At 52.4% G+C, this 19,076-nt stretch overlaps 5 non-coding genes across 5 annotated transcripts; 2 read left to right on the top strand and 3 right to left on the bottom strand.

Moving 5' to 3' along the window:
* Positions 1 to 1,357: 1,357 nt before the first annotated feature.
* On the top strand, positions 1,358 to 1,429 carry TRNAP-AGG (transfer RNA proline (anticodon AGG)). Its single transcript has one exon. It is a non-coding gene; the product is annotated as a tRNA-Pro (tRNA).
* A 1,996-nt stretch (positions 1,430 to 3,425) lies between these two features.
* TRNAK-CUU (transfer RNA lysine (anticodon CUU)) lies at positions 3,426 to 3,498 on the top strand. The gene has a single exon. It is a non-coding gene; the product is annotated as a tRNA-Lys (tRNA).
* Positions 3,499 to 10,174: 6,676 nt separating this feature from the next.
* TRNAK-CUU (transfer RNA lysine (anticodon CUU)) lies at positions 10,175 to 10,247 on the bottom strand. The gene has a single exon. It is a non-coding gene; the product is annotated as a tRNA-Lys (tRNA).
* Positions 10,248 to 13,921: 3,674 nt separating this feature from the next.
* TRNAK-CUU (transfer RNA lysine (anticodon CUU)) lies at positions 13,922 to 13,994 on the bottom strand. Its single transcript has one exon. It is a non-coding gene; the product is annotated as a tRNA-Lys (tRNA).
* A 2,111-nt stretch (positions 13,995 to 16,105) lies between these two features.
* On the bottom strand, positions 16,106 to 16,177 carry TRNAP-CGG (transfer RNA proline (anticodon CGG)). The gene has a single exon. It is a non-coding gene; the product is annotated as a tRNA-Pro (tRNA).
* Between the last annotated feature and the right edge of the window lie 2,899 nt (positions 16,178 to 19,076).

The raw sequence follows: 19,076 nt of genomic DNA, 5'->3' as shown, positions 1-19,076 counted from the left end.
GGAGACTAGGAAGGCGGAGGGAGGCTTCTGTTGGCAGGGCCTCAGTGGAGACCTCCCGGGGTCCCGGGACGCAGACGGACGGGCCTCAATCGTTCGCCTTGCTGTCGGTCCCATCACCCTGAAATGGAATCCAGCACTGCCAACTGCGGTAACCGTGATTAAAGGAGACGACCCCGTGCAGCAGGAGGAGGTTATTTAGAATAAGGAAGAATGCGCCTGGCTCGTTTATTTATGGGCATAAATTTTTCGTAGGGTTCGAGAGTATGGCGGCTCCAGTCCCAGGTGAGCCCTACCCTAGCTTAAAATTGCATGGTATTGAGGGGGAGTAATATATGTGGCGGGGTGCCAGAGGGAGGGGAATGAGGGAGAGACGAAGGAGGGTCGAAGGCCGGGGCATCAGCTGGCAGCACTTTAGTGGGCCCTGGCGGGGTGGGGGTCTCGGGCCCCGTCTCCACGCCCAGACCCCAAGGCCTTCCCACTGAGCCAGGAAATTCGAGGCTTGGATCCGGAGGGGAGGGGGAGACACTTTCAGTCCAGATCTGCCGAATTCTCGGGCTCCGGGTGAAATTTGGACACAGAGAAGGACAGAATGACAGTCAAAGGTGCCCCGGAACCGACGCCTGGACGCGGCCTCTGCTGCCCCAAGGGGCCTCTGTTTCCCCACGGCCTGGTGACCGGAGGTTCCGCCAGTTCCCCCAGTGAAGGGGAAGGAGGTACATCGCTGACTCCGGCAGGCGCCGCGGGTCTGGTGGAGCGAAGCGACGCTCAGTGTCAGCCTCTTGAATTGAGGTTCCAAGTGGGAAGCTCGCCTTCTGGGTTTTGGCTTCCCTGGGGGAGAAGGGAGGACTGGAGCGGGAGAAGCGTGGGGCGCGTCGAGGTAGGGGGCTTGGTGGCTGGTTCCCGGTGCACTCGCCAGGCCTTTACTGACCACCCATCTGCATCACGCCGCCCGGCTGCAGCGTTTCCAAGGCGGACGTCCAGTGGTCGCGGTGCGCGGACCCTCAGCGCAGCCGCTGCCAGCTCTTGAGAGGTTCCCATGTCCCGCCGGAGCTGGAGCTCCTCACTACGCGAGGTGTCGTGACGCGCGGATCCCCAGCCCAGGGCTGAGAGGCGGAGGCGGGCGAGGGCCCGGGGGGCCCCGGATTGTGGGGGCACAGGGGATGCGCCCCATTTTGTGCGGCGCAGGGAAAAGCGGGGGTTCAGGGTTCCCTCCGCGCCCACCCGCGCTTGAACTTGTCTCTTCCAGACTTGGCAGGAAATCGGAGTCTCCTCCTAGCTCTGCTCTGCTGGGTCCCCACCTCTGGCCACGAGGACTCCAGGAGGGCCACAAAGACCAGCCGGAAAGAACACAACGTGTGGCTCGTTGGTCTAGGGGTATGATTCTCGCTTAGGGTGCGAGAGGTCCCGGGTTCAAATCCCGGACGAGCCCAGCTTTTGGTCCAAAATATCGGTTTCTACCCTCTCCTACTTTAGATGAAGATCAGAAATCCAGACAATTCTGACAGGTCAGCGCAGCCCAAGTCCTTCGAAGTTAGTTTGCTTGTTTTGAGACGGAGTCTCTGTGCCCTGGCTGGAGTGCAGTGGTGCTATCTCACCTCACTGCAACCTCCGCCTCCTGGGTTCAAGCAATTCTCCTGCTTCATTCTCCCAGGTAGCTGAGACTACAGCCTCGTGCCACCATGCCTGGCTAATTTTTGTGGTTTTTTTTTTTAGTAGAGACAGGGTTTCGCCATGTTGGCTAGGCTGGTCTCCAAGTCCTTACCTCAGGTGATCAGCCGCCTCGGCCTCCCAAAGTGCTAGGATTACAGGTGTCAGCCACCGCGCTCAGACTTGGAAGTTAATTTGTACAAAGATCTAAAGCTGTCTGACACCACCCACTGCCACATTTAAAATTTATTTGGAGTTTTGTCACCAGTGTCGCCAGAGCCCTATCCCCTGATATTTTTGTTTGATATTTTGCTATTTTTGTTTTCTGCTTTTATTATTATTATTATTTATGAGCTACTTTTGTCAGTAGGAACTCACTTGAGGCACTGAAGAAGAGATAAGTCCTCCCTATATATAGTAAGAGCCGAGTCTTCACTGTCAGACATCTTAAAACGTCTACTCTGGGATTCCCACCCAGTGTCCCTGGCTCCGGCGGCTAGAGCCTTAAGGAGAGAAAGCCGGGCACTTGAGCAGAGGAGATGGGCTATGGGCGTTTCTATCTGGGGTCCAGAGTCCTCTCCCTCCCCACATCCCAACACTCCTCACCTGCGTGTAGCCTTCTGGGGCTCCTGTACTCCCCTATCCTAGTTCTGGAAAGGGTGCAGACCGAACCCAGGAGCCCGGGTATCTGCGTCCTGAGTCCCAGTGCCCACCAGGACTGGGGCCTCCTCGCATCTATTCTGAGGACAGAATCTATTGGCAGAGTCTTCCTTTTTGTTTGGGATGCTGGGTTTGAGAACTTGCCATGAACCAAGAGTCGTGACTAATCCAATTTTGAGGGCTTGAGAACGAAGTGGAAAGAAACTCAAGCAGATTTAAAGTGAGCAATGTCTGGTTATGCCCTTGAGCCCCTGCAGAAGCAAACAATAATTTTTTCTGTGTGTGGACAAATACATTTGTATTCCAGATCTCACAGAATTTCCTACACAAAGAAATTTGCAAGGAAAATGGACATTGCACTCTAAAAATTAACAAGGAAAGAAGGTACCAGGAGCAACAACTCATTAACAGGAACAGAAACAAAATTGCAAACATTTCAGATGCAAAGTGTATCGGACTTATAATACAACTATCCCTACTGTGTCTAAAGAAATGAAAGGCAATAAAGAAAATATCTTTGACATCAGGACCTCCAACCTTCTAGACTGAAAAAAGAACCAAATAGTTCTAGATATAGAAGCACACAGTAATGCAAAGGGAACAACTAGATGCACGTCACAGTAAGTTACAGTGCGGAGCAGTACCTGCCAGGGCTTCTGTGAGTCCCAATGAGCTTTGGGCATTCTGTCTGCAGCTGCAAGGATGGCCCATACACAGCAGAACTCTCCTGTCCCTGTAACTCAAGTGGCCTCCAAAAAAAAAAAAAAAAAAGGTTGCCAAGATTGTCATTGACTCTTTAAGTGCATGCAGTCGCAGTCTGGGGATGTTTTTCTCTTTCTGGAAGAAGGCCTTTTCAGCAGAGGGCACAGATTGGGAGAACACAGATTTATGCCGGCGCGGTGCCAAAGGAGACTCTGGCAGGTCACCCCCATTTATGGGAGATCACGGGGTGGTGAGGGAAGTCCTGCACTAGCGGGGACGTCGGTGGGGAACTGAGCCTGTTGTGGGGGACCCCAAGTGCGCCCTGGTTTCCCGGAGTGATTCATTACCTCACTTTGTTTCCACCACCCTTAGGCCACCCGGCCCATTTGTAGATATGGAAAGGAACCTATAAGAAAGCCCAGCTAGCTCAGTCGGTAGAGCATGAGACTCTTAATCTCAGGGTCGTGGGTTCGAGCCCCACGTTGGGCGTGCCTTTTGATGTACCGCGAATGTACATCTTCTTCTCCCAGCTTTCTGCCCCTGGCGATGCAAGACTTGGTGAAAGAAGAAACTCAAGCAGAAGATTTAAAGTGACCAAAGTCTGGTTATGCCCTCCCCTGCTTATTCCAGAAAGCCATCCTGGCTCCTGCCCCATGGATGCGGTTCCTACCTGGAAGACCAGGAGAACAGCAGTTCCTCGCTCCTTGTTAGCAGAGGCCCTGGGGAAGACCCCCACTAGAGTTTTCCTTTTCTGGGATCCCAGCAGGGCTGTCCTCATTAAAACAGAAGAAAGTCTGAGAACCTGGGCTTGTACAGGATTGGACTCTCTTGTACCCTAAGCAACAATCATAGCCTGGACAAGGAGCCACCTACAAAACCTTTCTCTGCTTATCTCCCGTCGTCCTTATGCCTGGCTCCACCCTTGTCCAGCAACATTGCCCAGATGCTGATCCCCAGGGGGTCATGTCAGGGAGAGTTTGACTCAGGTCCCATCAAGTAGAGGGGGATAGAGATCCCAATGTTCACTAGTTTGAGAGTCCCAGTGTCTGGCTTTCCTGCCTTCCTCTCTGATCATAGGCTTCCAGCCCAGGGAGGTGGGTGCCAGATCCTCCCAGAAGTGCCCAGTGCAGCCGGAGGCAGCAGCTGTGGTCTCCTGAGTTACCCAACCTCCCTCCACCCGGACCCTCTGGTGCATACAAGATTTTACTGGATCTCTGCTTGTAGGGCCAGCGTGGTGCTGCTGGTACCTGCTTGCAGAGTTGTGAGGCTGGTGATGGTGACCCAGGGGGCAGAGATTAGGATGTTCAACATTAGCAGTAGACGTAGCTAATGCTTATTAGGCTCACCATGCCTAACACTCTTGTAAGCTCTTTACTTATCTAAACTCATTTAATCTTCACTACTATACTCTTATTGTTGCATTTTCAGACAAAATTGAGGAGCTGGGATGGAAACATGGAAACCCAGTCAACCTGCCACAGAATGTGCCCTCCCAACCCCAGCAGGTCAGGGAAGCGGACGGCAGGGAAGAGACGGGCTGCTTGACTTGGTGTCGGCATTCCTGGGGCAGTGAGGTTTATTGACTGATCGATTTACTGATTGAGAGGAGTCTCGCTCTGTTACCCAGGCTGGAGTGTGGTGATGTGATATCCGCTCACTGCAACCTCTGCCTCCTGGGTTCAAGGAATTCACCTGCTCAGCCTCCCTTGAGTAGCTGCGATTGCAGGAACGCGCCACCATGCCCGGCTAATTTTTGTGTGTTTTTAGTAGAGATGGGGTTTCACCATGTTGGCCGGGCTGGTCTCGAACTCCTGGCCTCAGGTGATCTGCCTGCGTCTGCCTCCTAAAGTGCTGGGATTACAGGCGAGAGCCACCGCGCCTGGCCGGTTTATTCAGAATAGTTTTTTGGTTTTTTTTTTTTTTGAGATGGAGTTTCACTCTTGTTGCCCAGGCTGGAGTGCAATAGCACCTTCTTGGCTCACCACAACCTCCGCCTCCCGGGTTGAAGCGATTTTCCTGCCTTCACCTCCCAAGTAGCTGGGATTACAGGCATGCGCCACCACACCCAGCTAATTTTGTATTTTTAGTACAGATGCGGTTTATCCATGTTGGTCAGGTTGGTTGCAAACTCTCAACCACCAGGTGATCCGCCTGCCTTGGCCTCCCAAAGTGCTGGGATTACAGGTGTGAGCCACCTTGCTCGGCCTATTTAGAATAGTTTATAATGAAAGATACATTGGCACAACTCCTCAGGTGTGCTCCTTAATGCTGGTGCAAGGAACACCACTCAAAATCCAGACCTGGCCTTCTGAGATAGGTCAAGCTGTAAGGTCACTTGGAGCCCACTGAGGAAAGTGGCACTGGGCCAGGCACAGTGGCTCACGGCTGTAATCCCAGCACTTTGGTAGGCTGAGGCGGGTGGATCGTCTGAGGTCAGGACTTCGAGACCAGCCTGGCCAACATAGTGAAACCCCATCTCTACTAAAAATACAAAAATTAGGCAGGCATGGTGGCAGGTGCCTGTAATCCCAGCTACTTGGGAGGCTGAGGCAGGAGAATCGCTTGAACCCAGGAGGCAGAGGTTGCAGTGAACCAAGATCATGCCATTGCACTCCAGCCTGGGTGACAACAATGAGACTGCGTTTCAAGAAAGAAAGAAAGAAAGAAAGAAAGGAAGGAAGGAAGGAACGAAGAAAGAAAGAAAGAAAGAAAAAAGAAAGAAAGAAAGGAAGGAAGGAAGGAACGAAGAAAGAAAGAAAGAAAGGAAGGAAAAGAAAGAAAGAGGCACCCATCAGTAGGCCTGCTTTTCTTTTTTGCTTTTTCTGAAATTTTGAGATAGGGTCTCACTCTGTCACCCAGGCTGGAGTGCAGTGATGCAGTCACAGCTTACTGTAGCCTCGACCTTCTGGGCTCGATCAGTCCTTCCACTTCAGCCTCTCAGGTAGCTGAGACTACAGGCCGAGCCACAATGCTTGGCTATTTATTTTTTGTAGTAGCAGTAGCAATAGTAGAGATAGGGGTCCCTCTTTGTTGCCCAGGCTGGTCTTGAACTCCTGGGCTCAAGTAATCCTCCCATCTCAGACTACCCAAGTTCTGGGATTATAGGAATCTGCCATCAAGCCTGACTCAGGCATGCTTTTCACATAAGGCATAAGAGATCTCAGGTTCTAGTCCTGAATAAGCCCAAAGTTTTTTCCTTCTAAAATCACTAACATTCTAGGTTAGGGGCTTGGTCCCTTCCCTTCCTGTGGTCCTGAGGAGCAACTGTGGGGAGTAAAGGTGGGGAAGCCAGTCCCCTCCAGTTTCCCTGCAGGGCTCGCAAGGGATTGGGGATCGAGACCTGGAGACCCTATAGGTAAAGAGGAAGAATCTTGGAGGACAGCGAGAGTCAGTATGAAGGATCAAGAATTGCTGGTTGTAGGCCCGGCATGGTGACTCACACCTGTAATCCCAACACTTCAGGAGACGGAGGTGGGCAAATCACTTGAGGTCAGGAGTTTGTTATATACAAAGTTTCGGTGCCGCAAAAGAAATAGCACTAAAATATAAAATTTTCTTTTTAATTCTCAGCAAGGCGAGGTACTTCTATAGAAGGGTGCGCCCTTACAGATGGAGCAATGGTGAGAGCACACTTGGACAAGGGAGGGGAAGGGGTTCTTATCCCTTTCGCACGTGGTCCCTGCTGCTTTGTCTTTCCCCTATTAGATAGGGTTAGACCGCACAGGCTAAACTAATTCCGATTGGATAATTTAAAGAGAGAGACGGAGCGAATGGTTTGGCGGGAAAAGTGGTTATTACAGAGCAGGTAATTGAATGAATCACGGTGGAGTAGGTAATCGAAAAAGGTTGCTTTATGAGGAAGTTAAGTTTAAAAGTAGAAAGTAAAGAATTGAACATACTGACATATTGAATCTTTGAAAAGAAATTTGGAACTCATATCTAACAAGTTGGAGACCAGCCTGGCCAACATGGTGAAACCTCGTCTCTACTAAAAATACAAAAATTAGCTCGGTGTGATGGCACGTGCCTGTTCCCAGCTACACGGGAGGCTGAGGCAGGAGAATCACTCAACCCCGGGAGGCAGAGGTTGCAGTGAGCCGAGATCGCGCCACTGCACTCCAGCTTGGGCAACAGAGAGAGACTCCATTAAAAAAAAAAAAAAGTGTACAATTTGGTAAGTTTTGGCAGTCCATCACTCTCTGCTTTCTGTCACTGTATTATTTTGCATTTTCTAGAGTTTTACACACATGGGATCATCATTATATAACATGATTTTTTATGACATTATCCTCTATTTTGGGGATAATTTCATTTAATCCATGCCCTATTTTGGGGCAAGTAGATTGTTTCCATTTGTTTTTTGTTTTGTTTTGTTTTTTGAGACGGAGTCTCGCTCTGTTGCCCAGGCTGGCGTGCAGTGGCACGCGATCTCGGCTCACTGCAACCTCCACCTTCCGGGTTCAAGCGATTTTTCTGCCTCAGCCTCTCCAGTAGCTGGGACTACAGGCGCGCGCCACCACGCCCGGCTAATTTTTGTAGTTTTGGTATAGACGAAGTTTCACCATGCCAGGCTGGTCTCGAACTCCTGACCTTGTGATCCGCCCGCCTCGGCTTCCCAAAGTACTGGGATTACAGGCGTGAGCCACCGCGCCCAGCCTGTTTCCTGGTTTTTAAGTATAATCTCAGAATAAATATTTTTTTATGCAAAATATCTATGTAAATCTATTACTACTTTTCTAGGATACAAGCCCTCGGTCAGGCTAGTGGGAATATAAAATAATCCAGCCACTGTGAATAATAGCCTCAAAATGTTAAACACAGAACTACCAAATGACCCCAAAATTCCATTCCTAAATGGAATTCCACTCCTATGCTCAAGGAAATTTAAGACGTATGTTCATACTAAATCATGTACACAATGTTCACTTTAATGAGCTGAGTTGTGACTGTCCACCATCCATATTGAAGTTCTAACTCTCAGTCCCTCAGAATGTGGCTGTATTTGGAGACTGGATATTTAAAGAGGTAATTAAGTCAAAATGAGGTTATTAGTATGGGCCTTAATCCAATATGACTGGAGTCCTTGTAAGAAGAGGAAATTCAGGCCAGGCGCGGTGGCTCACGCCTTTAATCCCAGCACTTTGGGAGGCCAAGGCAGGTGGATCACCTGAGGTCAGGAGTGGTGAAACCCCATCCCTACTAAAACTACAAAAATTAGCAGGGCATGGTGGCATGCGCCTGTAGTCCCAGCTACTAGGGGGGCTGAGGCAGGAGGATCGCTTGAACCCAGGAGGCGGAGGTTGCAGTGAGCCAAGATCATGCTACTGCACTCCAGCCTGGGTGACAGAGTGAGACTCCGTCTCCAAAAAAAAAAAAAAAAAAAAGGAAACTTGGCCTGGGTGTAATCCCAGCACTTTGGGAAGGCAAGGCAGGAGGACCTGTGGAGCCCAGATTTAAAAAAAAAAAAAAAAAAAAGGAAGAAAGAAAATATTCTATTTTCAATTTTGTCTGAAAATGCACTTATAAGGGTATAGCAGTGAAGACTGAACAAGTTAAGGCACGGAAAGGGGCTGGCTGTGGTGGCTCAGCCTGTATTCTCAGAACTTTGGGAGGCTGAGGCAGGTGAATCGCTTGAAGCCAGGAATTCAATAAGTAAAGAGCTTGGAAGAGTGTTAGGCATGATGAGCTTAAAGAGCGTTAGCTACATCTACTGTTAATGTTGAACATCCCATTCTCTTTTTTTTTTTTTGAGACAGAATCTGGCTCTGTTGCCCAGGCTGGAGTGCAGTGGTGCAATCTTGGCTCACTGCGAGCTCTGCCTCCTGGGTTCACGCCATTCTCCTGCCTCAGCCTCCTGACTAGCTGGGACTACAGGCGCCTGCCACCATGCCCAGCTAATTTTTTGTATTTTTAGTAGAGATGGGGTTTCACCGTGTTAGCTCGGATGGTCTTGATCTCCTGACCTCATGATCCGCCCGCCTTGGCCTTGCGAAGTGCTGGGATTACAGGAGTGAGCCACCACACCCAGCCAAACATCCCATTCTCTGACCACTCCATCACCAGCCTCAGAACTCTGCATGCAGGCACCCCCTGCCCTAGATTTCACAGGAGAGATCCTGTGAAATCCTGTGGTTTCAGGGTGGAGGGAGGCCAGGCAACTGGGGAGATTAGAGCCTGACCTCCCAAAGACCCGCTCCCTCTGACTGCACTGGGCACCTCTGGGAGGATCCGGCACCCACCTCCCTGGGCTGGAGGCCTTTAATCTGAGGGGGAGACAGGAAAGCTAGACACTGGGACTCCCAAACTGGTGAACATTGGGATCCCCATCCCCCTGTACTCGATGGGACCGTAGTCAAAAACCCTGACATGATGACACGACTCCCTGGGGATCAGCATCTGAGCAGTGTTGCTGGACAAGGGTGGAGCCGGGCATAAGGATGACCAGAGATTAGTGGAGAAAGGTTTCATGGGTGGCTCCTTGGTCTAGGCTATGATTGTTCCTTAGGGTGCAAGAGAGTCCAATCCTGGACAAGCCCACGTTCTCAGACTTTCTTCTTTTAATGGGGCACAGTCTTGCTGTGGTCCCAGAAGAGGAAAACCTTAGTGGGCAGCTTCCTCACGGTGGCTGCTAAGAAGAGCAAGCAACTGCCGTTCTCCTGGTCTTCCAGGTAGGAACCGCGTCCATGGGCCCCCATAAGGGGTCCACAGCGATACTTGGAGTAAACGCCCCCCAGCTCAGGAACCCAGGATGGTTTCCTGGGATGAGCAGTCATCTGCTTTCACCAAGTCTTGCATCGTGGGCCAGGCGCGGTGGCTCACGCCTGTAATCCCAGCACTTTAGGAGGCCAAGGTGGGCGGATCACTTGAGGTCAGGAGTTCAAGACCATCCTGGCTAACAAGGTGAAACCCCATCTCTACTAAAAATACAAAAAATTAGCCAGGCGCGGTGGCGGGCGCCTGTAGTCCCAGCTACTCGGCAGGCTGAGGCAGGAGAATGGCGTGAACCCCGGGGGGCAGAGCCTGCAGTGAGCCGAGATCGTGCCACTGCACTCCAGCCTGGGCAACAGCGAGACTCCGTCTCAAAAAAAAAAAAAAAGTCTTGCATCGCCAGAGGCAGATGGCTGAGAGAAGAAAATCCACCCAGGTAGAACAGAAACAAAGGTCTCGCCCAACGTGGGGCTCGAACCCACGACCCTGAGATTAAGAGTCTCATGCTCTACCGACTGAGCTAGCCGGGCGACACACTGATGTCACCTTAGTGGATTTCTAGATTTAAAGCAGAGTCCAGGACCAGGAGCCTCAGTGTGGGGACTACACTGTAGAACACAGTTGCTCCGCAGTAAGCGTTGCCCTCAGGCCTGCCCCAAAGGCGAGGCGCAGCCGGAGGCCCCCAACGGTAGCTGGATCCGGGTCCTTCTCTGCGTCAGAGGCCCACCCGCGGACGCCCCCAGCCTGGCACCTCCTGAGTGCCAGGGTGCCTGGCCCTGGCACCCGCCCCGACTCAGGGCTGTGGAAGCGGATCTGACCTGTGGATTCCTCATTCACGCGAAATACCTTTGCTGAGCCCCGACTTCGAGCCCAGCCAGATCCCATGGAGGCAGTAGACCCTGGGCATCCAGCCCCGTTGAAGGGTGTGGCACAGAGCCGGAGCGGCCAAACTGGGGCAAGAAATTGTTGTGACTCCTGCCCAAAGTGTGGGGGTGGGGGTGGGGAAGAGGGAGGGACTGCAGGAGCTGCGAGGCGCCCCGGAAAGAAAACCGTGTCCCCGCCAGGGGGAGGTGGGCCGGGCTGGGCTGGGGTACAGGGGACCGGGAGAATGTGGGAGGCGGCCGGCAGTGACGGCGGGAAGCAGACAGGAAACCTCCGTGACCCAGCGGCCTCCTGCGCTGGGTTCCGTGCCTCGCATCCCACCTGGGCAGGTGACGGTTTCCCGTTCCTTTCTAGGACCCTTAGCCTTTGCCGCTGCTGTTCGGCTGCAGAAGAATCCCCTAGCCGGGTTCGGTGGCTCACGCCTGTGATCCCAGTACTTTGGAAGGCCGAGGGAGTAGGATCGCTTGAGCCCAGGGGTTGGGGACCAGCCTGGGCAATATAGTGAGACCCCCGTCTCTACAAAAAATAAAAATTTAAAAATTAGCCGAGCGTGGTGGCGCGCGCCTGGAGTCCCAGTTACTCGGGAAGCTGAGGCTGCAGTGAGCTATGATTGCACCATAGCACTCCAGCTTCGGCAAGAGGGCAAGACCCTATCTCAGAAAAAATAAAAATTAAAAAAAAAAAAAAAGAATCCCCCCTGAGCCCTCAGCACTTGCATCTCCCCAGGTTCGAGTCTCCTCCTTGGCAGGGCTGTGGGGGCGGCGGCTTCAGGCGCCCCGTGGACTCTGTTTTTCCTGGCTCTTCTGTTCTCACTCCACGCTGAGGTCCTATTTCTTCCAGGACCCCAGAGTTCAGCCAGGAGGGAGCGCTCCTCAAACCCTACGTCCAGGGTTTAAGGGAGATGCCTGAGAGGGTTCAAGCCACATGCCTGAGAGTGGGGGGTGGGGAGGGTGGAGTCTCATCTGGACCCACCTAGCTAGCCAGACTGGGGCAGGCTGTTATGCTGCCATGCTGGTCGGGCCTCGCCGCCCGGGGGAAGGCGATCCGGACAGGAAACCAGCAGTTTAAAAAAGAAAAGAAAAGAAAAAGTGGGAGGGGCTGAGGGCAGCTCTAACCTCAGCAGGTTTTTCCAGCAGCGAGATGGGAGTGTGTATGGGGTGACCCCTCACGTTCAGCCCCAGCACTGGGGCTTCGACCTGGGCTTTCCGTTTTTTTGCTTCTTCCTGCGCTGCTGAATCACAATATCAAACACCTAGAGGATCTGCTGTATCAGCCAGGCTCTGGAAAGAAACAAAACCGTTAGAAGAGATATTTGAGACGGATGACGCTTATGTGTACACGTGCATGGACGTGTTGCTATTTTTGTTAGATTTATTTAAATGAATTGGCACATGTGATTGGGCAAGTCTGAAATGTATAGAGTGGGCAGCCAAGAGTTAATGTGGAAGTCTTCAAGCACTGTTTTACATGCTTTACCAAAAAATGAAGTAATTTTAATACTCTAATTAATCTTTTAATTGCCATTATCCTCACATTACAGATGTGTAAGCTGGGGCCTTTGAGAGCCTCAATTTTGTGGGTCCATATTTGTGGGGTGCAGATGAGGGATGGGGATCCTGGTCCTGTCATCTTTCCCTCTACCCCTAAAAGAACTGTCCCAGGCCGGGAGCAACGGCTCATGCCTGTAATCCCAGCAATTTGGGAGGCCGAGGCTGGCAGATCACCTGAGGTCAGAAGTTCGAGACCAGCCTGGCCAACATGGTGAAACCCTGTCTCTACTAAAAATACAAAAAATTAGCCGGGAGTGGTGTTGAGTGCCTGTAGTCCCAGCTACTTGGGAGCCTGAGGCACGAGAATCACTTGAACTCAGGAGGCAGAGGTTTCAGTGAGCCAAGATCACACCATTGCACTCCAGCCTGGGTGACAGGGACTCTGTCTAAAATAACAATAATAATAATAAAATAGCTGGGTGTGGTAGCTCACGCCTGTAATCCCAGCACTTTGGGAGGCCGAGGCGGGCAGATCACGAGGTCAGGAGATTGAGACCATCCTGGCTAACACGGTGAAACCCTGTCTCTACTAAAAATACAAAAAATTAGCCGGGTGTGTGGCGGGCGCCTGTAGTCCCAGCTACTCGGGAGGCTGAGACAGGAGAATGGCGTGAATCCGGGAGGCGGAGCTTGCAGTGAGCCGAGATCATGCCACTGCACTCCAGCCTGGGCGACAGAGGGAGACTCCATCTCAAAATTATAATAATAATAATAATAATAATAAAATAAACATGTCTGTTTCTTATTTGCCGTACTGGCCTCACAATGGGCTGGTAAGAGGTCTCAGTTAAACTCACAGGTCCAGGGCCCTAAAATGGTACTAAACGTGGGGTGAAGGCCTGGAGTAAGAGCTTTAGCTCTGAGTCCCCGCCTCCCTTAGAGGCCCGAAGCGCATGGAGAGGAGCATCTCAAGCCAAAACAGAGCTGGCCCCAGAGGCAGGCAGACCAAGGTCTTCAGCCCCTTTCACCCATTCCCAGTCTGTAGGGGCCTTCAGAGGCCAGGTCAGGGCCTGGATTCCTGACGGGCTGTGGCAGACAGATGCTCTATGGCAGGACCTCAGCCAGCATGCTCCTCCTGGCTGCCCTAAGGTCGGGGCACTGCCTTGAGTCTCTTCATTTGCAAAGCTGAGGAGGCTTGGGGAGGTTTGAAATCCAAGCCAGTTCCTCTGCCAGGAACTGGGGTGTGGCTGTAGTCCCTCGGTCAGTGGGACAATGGGACATTAGGACCTGCCTCCTGCGGCCTGGGGCCTTTCTGCCCAGCCCCTTGCCTGCTTCCTTCCTCCTCCAGAGACAAAACATCGCCCTTGGGATTCCCATGGAGCAGTTCCGACATTCCCCCTGTGGTATCCCCCAGTTGGGCAACCCCATGTATGATAATCTTACCACCCACCAATGGAAAAGATGTGACTCTCATTCAGAGTGAGTGGTGGAGGGGACTCTACCCGGCCAAAGCCAAGTCACAAGTAAGGCAGGAAGGCCCCAGTTGGTGAAGGAGCAGCACCTAGACCACACCTATGGGAACTGCACCTCTGTGCCTGGCTCTGCTCTCCCTGCTTAAGCCACGTCCCCCAAATGGATCCCTAAATGTGGAAAACGTGAGACAGAACGCGTCCCCCCAAATGAAAGTCAGAGATCCAGAACAGAGGACCCTCCTCCTCATGCAATGAGGCAGCCGGGAAGTTTTCTCGAGATCTCTCTAAACAGTATTCTGTGTTGCTTACAAGCTCTACAAGGCCTGAGCTATGAAAGAACTCCCTTCAAAAGGTAGACTCCGCCCAACATGGGGCTGGAACCCACGGCCCTGAGATTAAGGGTCTCATGCTCTACCGACTGAGCTAGTCGGGCAGGTAGTGACAGGTGGTGTTCTTTTTCCCTAGATCTGAGGCCTTAGGTGACTTGGCTGCTCCTATCAGGCCTTCTCCGATTTCCAACATCTGCTATGTCAATAAGGACTCTGTATTCTGGGGCTGAGTCCCCTAGACCAGCCAAAGTTCTAGAGTTGCCACCTGAGGAAATGGAGGGCAGGAGTGGGGCTCGAATACCAGGACTGTGGGCGACTCACCTGAGCTGCGGTGGCCAAGGAAACACATCCCCTTCTCTGCCACCTCAAACAGGCCTCGGGGCTACCTGCTTGCTGGGGCAGTTTGTGGTCTGGGGTCGCTGAGTCATGGCTGCTTGTTTCTTTGTTAGCCAGGCCCTGGGTCCGAGCCCTGAGGACATTGTTGTGGAACAAAAGCAGGGGCTGGGATTATAGCGCTTGGAGTCCCTGACCTTGCCTGGGGCGCTTTGGAGGCAGGAGCAGAGCTGCGGAAGTCCCACCTGTCTTAGAGCCACCTGGGACCTGGTCTCCACAGATGTTCCTCTCTGTCTGGGCCCAAATGCTGGGAAGAGAAACATTGAGAAGAGGACACGTAGATCGTAGATCGGGTGCAGTGGCTCACACCCATAATCCTGGCCACTTTGGGAGGCCAAGGTGGGCAGATCACTTGAGGCCAGGAGTCCAAGATCAGCCTGGGCAATATAGCAAGACCCTGTTTTTATGAAAAAATTTTTAAAATTAGCCAGGTGTGGTAGCCCAGTGACTCACACCTTTAATCCTAGCAATTTGGGAGGTCAAGGCAGGCAGGTCACTTGAGGCCAGGAGTTCGAGACCAGCCTGGCCAACATGGTGAAACCTCGTCTCTACTAAAAATACAAAAATTAGGGCCAGGCGTGGTGGCTCACACCTGTAATCCCACACTTTGGGAGGCCGAGGTGGGCAGATCACGAGGTCAGAAGTTTGAGACCAGCCTGGTCAATGTGGTAAAACCCTGTCTCTACTAAAAGTACAAAACACTAGCCAGGTGTGGTGGCAGGCACCTGTAATCCCAGCTACTCAGGAGGCCGAGGCAGGAGAATCACTTGAAACCGGGAAGTGGAGGTTACAGTGAGCCAACCAAGATCGTACCGCTGCACTCCAGCCTGGGAGACAGAGTGAGAGTCCGTCTCAAAAAAAAAAAAAAAAGTTAGCCAAGCGTGGTGGCATCCACCTATACTCCCAGCTACTCAGAAGCTGAGGAAGGAGAATCTCTTGAACCCTGGAGACACAGGTTGCAGTGAGCCGAGATGGTGCCAGTGCACTCCAGCCTGGGCGACAGAGCGAGACCTTGTCTCAAAGAAAAGTATAATTATATAATACAATTATATTATTATGATATAATCATATTATTAATATAATTATATGATACATATATACTACATATAATATATAAACATATATATGTTTAGGTATAAAATATATATGTTTTTCATATGTGTGTATATTATTCAGTACTGTAGACACAAAATCTAATTACCATGTGTAATGAGAGAATGAGATATCTTATTTTTTTGGTACTAAGTCTTCAAAATCCCGATGTGTATTTTGTACTCACAGCAGCACATCTCAAGTGGCCCAGCCATATTTCAAGTGTTTAAGAGCCATAAGTGGCTCCTGGCTACCTTCCTGGCCAGCGCAGCAGGGGGCCATCGGGTCACGCAGCTTTGACCTGCTCTCAACAAGCTTCATCTGCGACTCCGCCTTGGCCTGCAGAGATGTGGGTTTCTAGGGCGAGGAGGGGAGGTCGAGGAACGAATAGCTCTCCAGGGCCCGCCCGGACCGTGCACCCCGATCACTCAGAACCCAACCACCGGCCTCCCCCATACCCAGAGCCCATGTGGAGCTGAGCAACCCGGGCTGCAGAGGGTGCAGCGTCTCTGGTCTGGGGCTGGGAAGGAGAAGGGCGCGGGGCTCCAGCGAGGCTGAGGCACCTGCCGACCAGGCCAGCCTCAGGAGCATCCTGGTCCCTTGCAGCTGAGGCACAGACCTGGACCGACCTGAAGCGAGGAACGCGACTGGTGGATGAGGCTTCAGGGTCGGTCCCCGATTTTCAAGCTCTATATTCTCTAAAATGACAAGGGAAAAGTAACCACTTCTAGGGCTCGTCCGGGATTTGAACCCGGGACCTCTCGCACCCGAAGCGAGAATCATACCCCTAGACCAACGAGCCTCCCATACATGTATTTCCGCTGACATTTCAGACACCTGCCTCCGATCCGGCGCAAGTCGGCTGATTCCGAAGTGGATAGAGCTCATCGCCGTACCCAAGTGATTGGCAGAATTCTGGGGTCGCTGCGGGGAGACTCTGGTGAACCAGCCCCCTGGAGACAGAGCCCATCCACACTGGGCTCTGTAGGGGATGCTCAGGGTCAGGCTTGCAGCCTGGGGCTCCCCGCTGTCTTTTCCCCTGCGCCGGGATTACCGGGTCTGCGCTCACACCTGGGGCTGCTGACTCATACCCAAGACCTTGCCCTAGGAGGATGGCTGAGCGGCCAGCCCATCTTTCATCCGACCGCGCCGGTGTTTGGCTCCATCCCAGAGGCTCCCCCATAGCCTCCCTTGGATGGAGCCCAGAGCCTCTGCCCTGACTCAGACGTTAGCTCTGCCCCCGTCTCTTCCTCTGTCAGCAAGAGCTGAAAAAGTTCCAGGAGGTCACTGGGGATGAGCAGCGACGGCAAAGGGCATGACAGCGACACACACTCTCTCCGTCTCTGTTTCTGATTAGGGTGAGAGTGGGCCTCAGGTTCAAATCCTGATAGGCCAATACCGCAACACCTTTTGGATCCTTTTTTAAGGACGTGAGCAGGTTGGAAAGCCGGTGGAAACGGCCTGGATGTGGAGAGGATCCAGCGAGTTCCGCGTGTGGTGGGCGAGAGGGTTCTGCCCATCGCCACAGGCCGCCCGCCCTATTTTGCCCTAGATCAACCCCACCCCAGACCTGAGCGCTGTCCCATTCCGGGGACTCCCTCCTCCCCTCTGGTTGGGCTTCTCGCTGCCGCGATCGTGGGCTCCCGGCCACGCTCCTAGCGCTGGCATCGACGTTTATGGAGAGCGGAGAATACAAAGTCTTGGGTTCCAGAAAGATAAAGGGCGGGGCGGGGGGGGGTGTGGGAGTAGGGGAGCAAAGATGGTGCTTCCCGCCACCGAGGCCTGTTGGTCTAGAGGTATGATTCTCGCTTTGGGTGCGAGAGGCCCGGGTGAGAGTCCCAGAGGAGCCCAGCCTGCTGCGATCAGCTGTTGTTTGTGTTAGCCTGGGAAATCCAGCGCGCAAGAACAAGAATGGAGTGAATGAAAGAATCTTTCACAGGAAAAGCCGGCGCTGCCTCCCTCTCCTACCTTCTTCGGTTTCTCAAACTGCAGGATGCGACCCCACCAGGCGGGGCCTTGGGCCCCGGGCCCGGGTTTAGGAACCCGGAAATCAGCTCCACTGCCAGCCACCTCCTGGATCCAGGACTGAGTACCCTGGACAGCGCGCGACCGGCCGTTTTTCTTCTTTTAGGGAAGGACTGCAGGTACAGGTGCTTGACTGAGGGTGGGAGTGAATGAAGACGGTGTCCGGGGGCCCAGTGGCCGCAGCCAACTCAGTCTCCGCGTCCCTCGCTTGTTGGTCTAGAGAAGTAAGCGAACGCGATGGACGCCTCCCCCGGCAGGAGCCTCTGTACTGGGCGGGGGCAGGCGGGCTGCCCAGCCCCAGCGGATGGAGCCCGGGCACCTGGTCACCCCGCCTCCCAGATTCCTGGGCGCAATGGGCTCAGAGGCCCAACTTCCATCTCTCTTCAACCCCCTTCCCTCCCGGGGACCTGAACTGAACCTAGGACAGTTCTGAAGTTAACACGCCTCTTCCAAAGTAAAAACCCAGGCCATATTTTAATTTTTTAAAAAAGAAAAAGTCGGCAGGGCGCGGTGGCTCACACCTGTAATCCCAGCACTTTGGGAGGCCAAGGCGGGCGGATCACGAGGTCAGGAGTTCAAGACCAGCCTTCCCAACATGGTGAAAACCCTATCTCTACTAAAAATACAAAAAATTAGCCAGGCGTGGTGGCGCATGCCTGTAGTCTCAGCTACTCGGGAGGCTGAAGCAGGGCAATCGCTTGAATCCGGAGGTGGAGGTTGCAGTGAGCTGAGATGGGGCCACTGCACTCCAGCCTGGTGACAGAGCAAGACTCCGTCTCAAAAACGAACAAATAAACAAAAAAGAACAAGTCAAGCTGGGCAGGGTGGCTCATGCCTGTAATCCCGGCACTTTGGGAGGCCTAGGCGGGCAGATCACTTGAGGTCAGGAATGAGACCAACCTAGCCAACATGGTGAAACTCCGTCTCCACTAAAAATACGAAAATTAGCTGGGCTTGGCAGCATGCACCTGCAATCCCAGATATTCGGCAAGCTGAGGCAGGAGAATCGTTTGAACCCGGGAGGCGGAGGTTGCAGGGAGCCGAGATCACGTCACTGCACTCCAAGCTGGGCGACAAGAGCAAGACTCCGTCTCAAATAAAATAAAATAAAATGAAAAAGTCAAGTCAGGTCTAGATTTATCTCCATGGAGTCAAACTTTTTATTCTCAGAGATCATAGCATCATGTGTTAAAGCATGCACCTAATTTTTTGCTGGGCACAATGGTGGACACAAAACAAAGAGCACACAGTTTGAAGTGAAGATTGACAATAACCAAGAAAAATACGTTTAAAAAAAACAGCCAGTGTTCATTTTCTGGCATTGATGCTGAGCCATAGTTATGGAAGTCTTAGGGGAAACTGGGTGAATGCTACACAAGAGTTTTCTGTCCTTTTTTTTTTCTTTTTGGCCACCTACTGTGAATCTACAAGTATTTTAAAATAAAAAGTAAATAGGCTGGCCCAGTGATGCACATCTGTAATTCCAGCATTTTGGGAGGCCGAGGAGGGAGGATCACTTGATCCCAGGAGCTCAAGACCATCCTGGGCAACATAGAAAGACCCGGTAGCTAAATTTAAATAAATTCATCAGGCTGGCTACGGTGGCTCACGCCTGTAACCCCAGCACTTTGGGAGGCTGAGGCAGGTGGATTACTAGAGGTCAGGACCTCAAGACC

This window comes from Pongo abelii, chromosome 18 (genome assembly GCF_028885655.2).
Source record: "Pongo abelii isolate AG06213 chromosome 18, NHGRI_mPonAbe1-v2.0_pri, whole genome shotgun sequence".
In the NCBI taxonomy this organism is placed as follows: domain Eukaryota; kingdom Metazoa; phylum Chordata; class Mammalia; order Primates; family Hominidae; genus Pongo; species Pongo abelii.
The sequence above is the reverse complement of the archived record's forward strand: the minus strand, read 5'-3'. Positions and strand labels throughout refer to the sequence as shown.